We start from the raw sequence: 8,316 nt of genomic DNA on the forward strand, positions 1-8,316 counted from the left end.
CCGGGGGGGGGGGGGGGAGAAGATTCATAAAGATGTGTGCCTTCTAATGAGGTTGGAAAATAAAAAGCACCCACTGAAACCCTCTAATGATGCAATACTAAAGTAATGATAAACTTTCTATGTGCATATTGAACAAGTGCTACTCACCATTCTTTTAGCACTAGAGATGAAATGTTTAGATCATGAAATCAATTTGTATTGTATGTATCCACTATCAGGACTGTTACTAGATTATTTTTGAGTGCTTCTTGTTGTCATCAAAGTGGAGAAGTGATAAATTGTAACCTTCTTTTGATTGCCAATTGTCTTGTTCCTAAAAATTATTTATGTGAATGATAAAACAAAAAGGTTTTTCAAAATAAATTGATAATGATTTATCATGCCATTATCAAAAGTTATGTTTGTCTTGTATATTTTTTTTAATACATATGTGAAATGATAATATTCTATCAAAAGAGAGGAAGAAAAAAAAACTTTACGTTTTTTTATCAACCTTATTAGTTTACAAAAAGATTTTCCAATTACTCTCTCTCTCTCTAAAAGTGGGTAGATTAGACCTCAACTTACATTTTTGTGATTAAAGTTTAATAAGTCAATGGAAATCCAAAAATGTCAACCAGTTGAACTAGGATCTGAATCATCATCATGCAATGCAAAAGTAATCATGGATTATTTGATCTAGAAATTATGGCAAAATATCATGAGCCTCATAGTTGATTTGGATTTTAAAGTAATGGTTGTGGAGACTCACCTCTTGTGCACCACAACCAAACCATTAAGAGCATAATGCAATAGGGTAGAGATGTTACCACCTCTGAAGATCGGAAGAAATCCTTGTAAGATTGCATGGACTTTAAAAACTCAAACTCCCGCACCTTGGAACCTTCTTCTCTGTGATCATCATTGCCCACATGACAAAAGCGCATTCAAACATTAATGAGCAATATAGGTTCTTCTTTTGGGTCTTGCTTGGTGTATCACAGGTTGGTTACATTGAGCTTGGCATCAAGACAACTTTGTCCTTGTGACAAATTTATGGATTTGTGGGTCCGATGCGCTACGCACTGATAATAGCATTGGCTATTAAAAGTTGACGTCTAGAGGTTGGAGGGTCAACTTCAAACACATGCGAATGTATGTGTTTCACCCCTTCAGAGTAGGTTGGTCATTGATCTTGCAGTTGCTCAGTAATTACCTTGCGATGTAAATTAGTGAAAAAAAAAATCTGTGGACTTGAAACTTTTATGATAAGGTTATTTTTTGGCAACAATAAAGTTACTTTCATTAATAGATTTTGTCTCATGTGTGCCATATAATATGGTGATGATTCATTGTCATCACTCATGGTTACATAGAGATTACCTTTTGTGGGTCTCTTTTGTTTTTTTTTCCTTCTTTTTTAACCTCACAACAACCCACCCCCCCCCCCCCAACCAACGCGGAAAATAAAAATGTAATTAGTTTCTACCTGTGGGTGGAGCTATTGGAACATTTTTATTTTTGTTGAGATAGCCATTTAGAACATTACACTATAGAAGAGTGGGATTGAGATACATGTATTCTTTATTTATTTCTTAATATTTATCCAATCTTAAGATGAAAAAAGAAAGTTTCCTAAGATTCATCCTGATATGAGTTTGACTTTTGAAGACTATATTTTCCAATAAGTTGATCTGAATAGGGTTTGTGATGATGACCCTCAAATTTCCAGAACATAAGTTTTGACTTTTAAACAAGAGAAGAAAGGGGGAGGTTTTCCTACACCTGTGTGTATAGGAAATTATTTTCACACTCACAGCTTATTTTGACCCAGTAAAAATATTTTCAGGATCTGAAAATTTCCTTCACAAATTGTTTATATTTCATCTAGTCATAGTTTCATTTTCAAGCCAATCTAACTTCTACATTGTGAACAATAAAGTGATGGCATCTTAAGAGGTCATGGGTTTGATTCTTCTGTCTTAAACATGTACTTTATGATATCTCTTCCACCCTATTTCTCTCTCTAGCGGTTTTGATTCAAAATGAGGGACTATTCAAAAGTAAATAAAAAAAGACATCATGGGTTATATGATTGATATAAATCATTTCGTTTGACATATTCCCCATCTATCCAACGGTCAAAATCCAAATAACTAATCTAGATGACATAAAAGTTGTTCTTTTTGGAATCCATTCCTCCATTATTCCTTTAAGATATTTTATCCTGGAAGAAACATTTATACGAGACATTTTTCATCTTCTTAATAAATATCTAGGGGGAAGGTTGTTCACTCTTTCTAGAATGGTGACCGAATCCATTTGGTATCCATCCACCCACCTACCCCCAGGGCCCCAAGACCAAAGTCATTAATTCTTCTAACACATAATTTGACGATTTCAATTGTGAATCTAATAAGCAACAACAACCCTTTCTAGTGTGAAAAGGATGTTAACTGACTGTTTAGTGTTCATATTCACAGAGACTTTGTTGGACTTAATACCTTCCACGCAAAATGATTTTTTTCTTTTCTTTTTTACTTATATTTTTCTAGAGTAAGGGTTTCCTCTATTGCATGACGTTGAGTGACAAGGAACATACATCTGAGGGTGTTTTTTCTTTTGCTAAAAGGATCATTTATATTAGAAAGAAAAATAGGAAAAGAATGTACAACCTGGGTTAGAGAAGACGCTAGAAATTCGAAACAAAAATGAGAAAAATTGGGATCAATCCTTCACTTTCGGCATCGCCATCACTAGGAAGAAGACCCACTACGCCAGAAAAAAAAAAAAGGAACTAAGAGAAACAAGATCTCTACATATTCTGAATATCAACCTAAAGCTCTTCCTGAATAGAGAGGGGAAAGCTAAGGGAGAGAAGAAATACCGCTTCAAATAGACGATTTTGCAAGAAAATTTGCAACGGGATTAGCGTCCCTGTGTCTAAGGATGTTCTAGCAAATAACAGCATGACAATAAATATCAAAAATCTCTTTCCATATTTAGATGACTCACAAGGCTTCATATGATATATCCTTTATATAACACACTCCAGATTTCAGAGAATCCAAATTCTCTCATGTGGGAGAATGGGGAGCTCATTTATCGGCAAAGGTGAACTCCTTGGACCTGTCCATAGCAAGGATATAGTAATCGGTATCAGATATGGCTGATATCGATATTGATCAGCTTGTATCGATTTAGATTGGACAGATTTGCCCATGGTTTTTAATATAAAAGAATTGGTTTTTTTTTGTTGATCAATACTGGATCGCCCAAGAATTGTATTGACCTCTGCCGATATCAGTATGAATCAATTTATTCTACAAATCAGATACCGATTCCTGAAACCATATTCCACAATGGCTTGAATCCATAAAATTTAAGAAGAAGAAAAGAATAACAGATTTACTTCATGATGAACACAGTCTCCTAGACTAAAATTGACTAGTGACTAGTGAGTTGCAAAAACTCATATAACGGAAACAAGGGGAGGTGGGCAGGAAACATTCGCTAGAGCTCCTCCAAATTCTACATGTGTTCTCAGAATAATTGAATGAGTAACCCAAATGACAAAGCTAGTTGCTCAATTCCCGGAATCACTTATAATTTGAATTTCAATTTCACATGCGATCAACTAGTAGAGTGGAGACACCAACCAGTAGAGAGTGGAGACAGAGTGACCCTAACTCGAACACAAAGAATGGTTGGGCCAAAATTCAAACCATAATTAGATGAATTATCAACTTCTCATCTATAGTCTAGATTTCAAACTTAAAAAACAAAACCTTCTCTCAAGTCTCCCCTTGTATCAATACACTTCTCAAACAAACATGTGAAGCATCTGCCGCTACCTCAAATATACAGTCAGAGTCTGAAAGGTTTAGTACTAGTGCTTCTGTCATCTTCATTTTGATAAGAAGAAAGGCCTTCATTTCCATAGGTGTCCATTCAAACTTGCCTTTATACATACTGTGATAGGTGTCATAACCTCACTAAAATTCTAAATGAATTAACCTTTTGTAAAAGGAAGTTATCTTCTGCCTATCCCCAAATCAGGTTTAATTTAAACTTGTAATCATAGGTGATGCACTGGAGAGTATTAGTATCTGTTGTAACCGAAAGTTCACCATCGGCTCCTGGAGAGATCTGTAAAAAAGAGGGGCTGGAGGGAAGCTCCGGCTAGGACTCTTTGATGCCAACACTAGTTTTTAGATAATAATAATGATGTGGAGTAGTGGAGAGAGAGGGTGAGAGATTGACCACTTTTCTTTAGTCATCATTTCATATTTTATAGGACAAGTGTAATGAAACCCTAATATCAATAAGGAGTGAAATTCCTTGTTTACCTTGTAGATAGGGGCCTTGAGTCAGTAAAGAGTCCCTTGCTTTTATGTTTAGACCTTTTGAATGCCATGTGTCCTACACCTATTGGTGATATAATATAATTTATATTAATTGCCCCCACTCCCTTGGGCTTTGTAAGAGGCCAAGGGAGTATATTTGTTTCTCTTTTTGCTTTTATTTGTGGTAGTTTTATCGTCAAGAGCTCGAGCACAAGTGAGCCAATGGGCTGAAGAGCCAATATAGTGAGCTAAGATGATGATTTGAGTTGAAGAGTTGACGACCAGGTAGAAGTGAGCAGATCTCAAGAATGGTCATCTAAGGAAGAGAACCAAGCACCATCCTTAGGAATGGTCATCCAAGGCAAGTGTTGTGTTGTAGCTTAAACCCGTAGTTGAAGATCTTGTGGTGCTTTGTAGCTATAGCCTGATGTTTGGGGGTGCAACAGGTGTAGTTGCTTACTCGTTGCTTGCGTAGTGATTGGGCCAGCATTTGGGCATTATCCTTGGCATTTCTTACTTTGCATGGAGTATGGCGTTGTGCCTTTGCCGCTTTGTATAGGGCCTTACCCTTGGAGATTCTCCTCTGACGTGTTTTTTAGGGCATTTCCCTTAGAGACTCGCCTTTGGCATGTCGTTGGGGGTTGTGCTTATAGTTAAGCCCATGGCATGTCGTTGGGGCATTGCCCTTAGGGATCTTCATCGTGGTCGGCTCCTAGGAATTACCCTTGGAGATCTTTGTCACAGTCAGCTCCTAGGATTTCCCTTGTAGATCTTCATCTTGGTCGATCCTGAGCATTGCCCTTGGGAGATCTCGACTCCTGAGCATTGCCCTTGGAGACCTTCATCGTGGTCAACTCCTGGGCATTGCCCTTGGGGACCTTCGACTTGGTTGGCTCCTAGGCTTTGCCCTTGGAGACCTTCATTGTGGTCGGCTCCTTGGCATAATCTACCACACCCCGCTCCCCCATACTAGGATACTAGCGGTGTGAGTAAGATACTTACCCATTTTACATCTCTACCAGGTTCTATGATAGCAGTACCTTAACATTCAAAATCACACAACACTGAACCAACAAAATAATTATAGTGGATCAAAGTATAATATAGTGGAACATAGTTTAGTGGGATAACATCTAGTAATAACATATAATCATAACCAAGTTATTCAATTACATTTGTTCATGACTTACATATAATAAGCCCAAAAGAATACCATTCCATAATTTCGTATCAAAACAATCAAAAACAACCATGCATCTCAAGGTGCCACATATGCACAGGTGTCACATGCACAGTCCGGGTAGTGCTCTTCAGCCTTTAGCATCCACCAGTCATTGATTCCGTACTCCGGTCTAGAGGAAGTAGAGTCACATCCTAATGGCACTACAGTACCTAGATCTTCATCTAAAAAGCAACATATACGTGGGGTGAGCTCCAACTAGCTCAGTGAGGGGTGGGGTTCATGCACACACATACACATAATTCATGATGTCATGAGTACATAATTTAAGCACATAGTCCATGATGTGAATAATGCAATTCATTTAATTATTAGACCACCTAACATACAACTAAGTCAGGTTCATACTACTACGACACATTATGTTGTATCCCTGGTCTTAGAGATCTTACAACAGTCACCTATCGATACAAACCCTCGTTGTAATTAGGAGCCTTCCAGTCCCAAAATGCGACTATCGGTCACCCAGCAAACCCTTGATAACTCCCTTCTGATATTCCTGAAAGGATCATTGAACATACCATAGTTGGGTTATCTAACACCTTACCCTCTATTGGCAAGGGGACGTAGGGAATATCACCTAACCACAAACTGCTACATGCCTTGCATAATGATACAATTAGTATGGAATACGATACCGGAATCAACCATCTACTACATCGCATTCATATCCAAGCCTATCTAGCATACTAGCAGTTGAATATTGGCTATGTGATACCGGAATTACCATTGACCACAAAAATGTACCAATTTCCAAGTATAGTCCCGGAGTGCATGATGTCGGAATCACCATTGGCCACAAAAAGCAATCTACGACTATTTCTAATCTAATGCACATCCAAATGCATGAATGCAACATCTACATGGCTATCACGGTATCAGAACCACCTCGGCCACACCAGAGCCTGTCACACATCTCAACATACATTACATTGTGCTAGAAAAATGTTTTAAAAATCATATTTACATGTATCTTTGTATATATTCATGTATTAGGCCATATCCTAATGTTTTAGGTGTTAATATGTATTTTATTGTTATTATGTAATTTTTGTTCATTTGTTAAATGCATTTTTCTATTATTCATATTTAGTATAAGTTGTTTTAATGCATTTTAAATAGCATATTTAGGATGTGAATCTCATTTTGTAGTACATATGATGCATGTCAGTAGGTAGGATCCATATGCATATTGATGTATTCTGAAAATTTTAGAGCCTAAATGTGTTTTTAATGACTATTTTGCCTCTAGGGGCATTTTGGTCATTTTGAAAAGTATGGAGGTTTAAGGCCCGAGTTGAGTTCTGGTTTTTTTGACAAGATGATAGATCATGATCTAATTCATAGATCTGTTCTATTATTTTATGATTTTTGGTTCAGGAAAGTGGGTGTTTTGGTTTTACCATTTTACTTTCAAAAGGGTATTTTAGTCATTTCTACTTAAAAATGCAAAAAAAAAAAAAAAAAAATGTTAAAAAAATCTGAGGAAATATTATTTGATGTATTTTCATATGTTTTAATGATTTTAATGTATTTCACTCACTTTTATGAATAATTTCATATTATTTTAATAGGTTGCCCTATAGGGAGAATTTGGTCATTTGACCTATTTTGGTTGAAAAATGTTTTAAAAATCATATCTGCATGTGTCTTTGTATATATTCATGTACAGCTCAGGTCGACTAGTGCCTGTCCGGCTAAGGTATAACTGGCTCCAATGGCTGTTTTGGATTTACCTTTGTACCCTCAAAAGTGTATTTTAGTCATTTATACTTAAAAATACAAAAAAATTGTTAAAAAATTCTGGAGAAATCTTGTTAGATGTATTTTCATATGTTTTAATGATTCTAATGTATTTCACTCATTTCTATGAATAATTTCATATTATTTTAATAGTTTGGCCCTCTAGGGGCAATTTGGTCATTTGACCTATTTTGCTTGAAAATTGTTTAAAAAATCATATCTGCATGTAAATCACACCTAAACTGTCATATTTTGGATCCATTGGTTGACTGCCAAGAGCCGTTCGGACAAAAAACTAGCTGTTGGGGCTCAACTAGACGGGAACTGGTTGACCGGGGATTTCAGCTGGTCAACCTTCCCTAGGCTCGGTCATTGTTGGCCAACCATGGCCTCCAGCCGATCGATTGAGATTTCCAGTCAATGATCGCCCTTTGGCTCAATTAGTGCTGGTCGATTGAGGATTCCATTTGGTAGACCGCCCTCAGGCTTAGCCAGTGTTGATCGACCTCCATTAGGTTTGGTCAGTTTGTTTTGAAAGGTTTCTGTCATACTGACCAATCGTCAGTGTTTTGATCATAATTTTTCGATCCAACCTTCGATATACCTGATTTCAGTTGCGTTGAAACCGTGACTCGATTTTCAATCATCGTTTATTGTTGTTGACACACGTACTTCTGCAGAACACGAAATGGAAGCAAATATTAATATTTTTATAAACAAAGAAATTGTAAGCATTCGCACCTCACACCTCGCACCTCGCACCTCGCACCTTACACCTATTTCATCACCAAACCCAAGAAAGAAGAGAGCAATGAACCACTGCCCTTGCTTGCAAACTCATCTTCCCCTCAAACCTCATCAGCCACCGGTGGCCTAGAATCTCTGCAACTCATCTTTTGCCCAAACCGTATAATGGAGCGAAGGTGATGGGATTTGAAGGCCACATGGGAGAAGAAGAGGGCCACTGGATGGAAAACAAAAAGCTTATTCATTGGAGATTTCTAGGGC

The sequence above is a fragment of the Macadamia integrifolia genome, chromosome 1, assembly GCF_013358625.1.
Source record: "Macadamia integrifolia cultivar HAES 741 chromosome 1, SCU_Mint_v3, whole genome shotgun sequence".
NCBI lineage: Eukaryota > Viridiplantae > Streptophyta > Magnoliopsida > Proteales > Proteaceae > Macadamia > Macadamia integrifolia.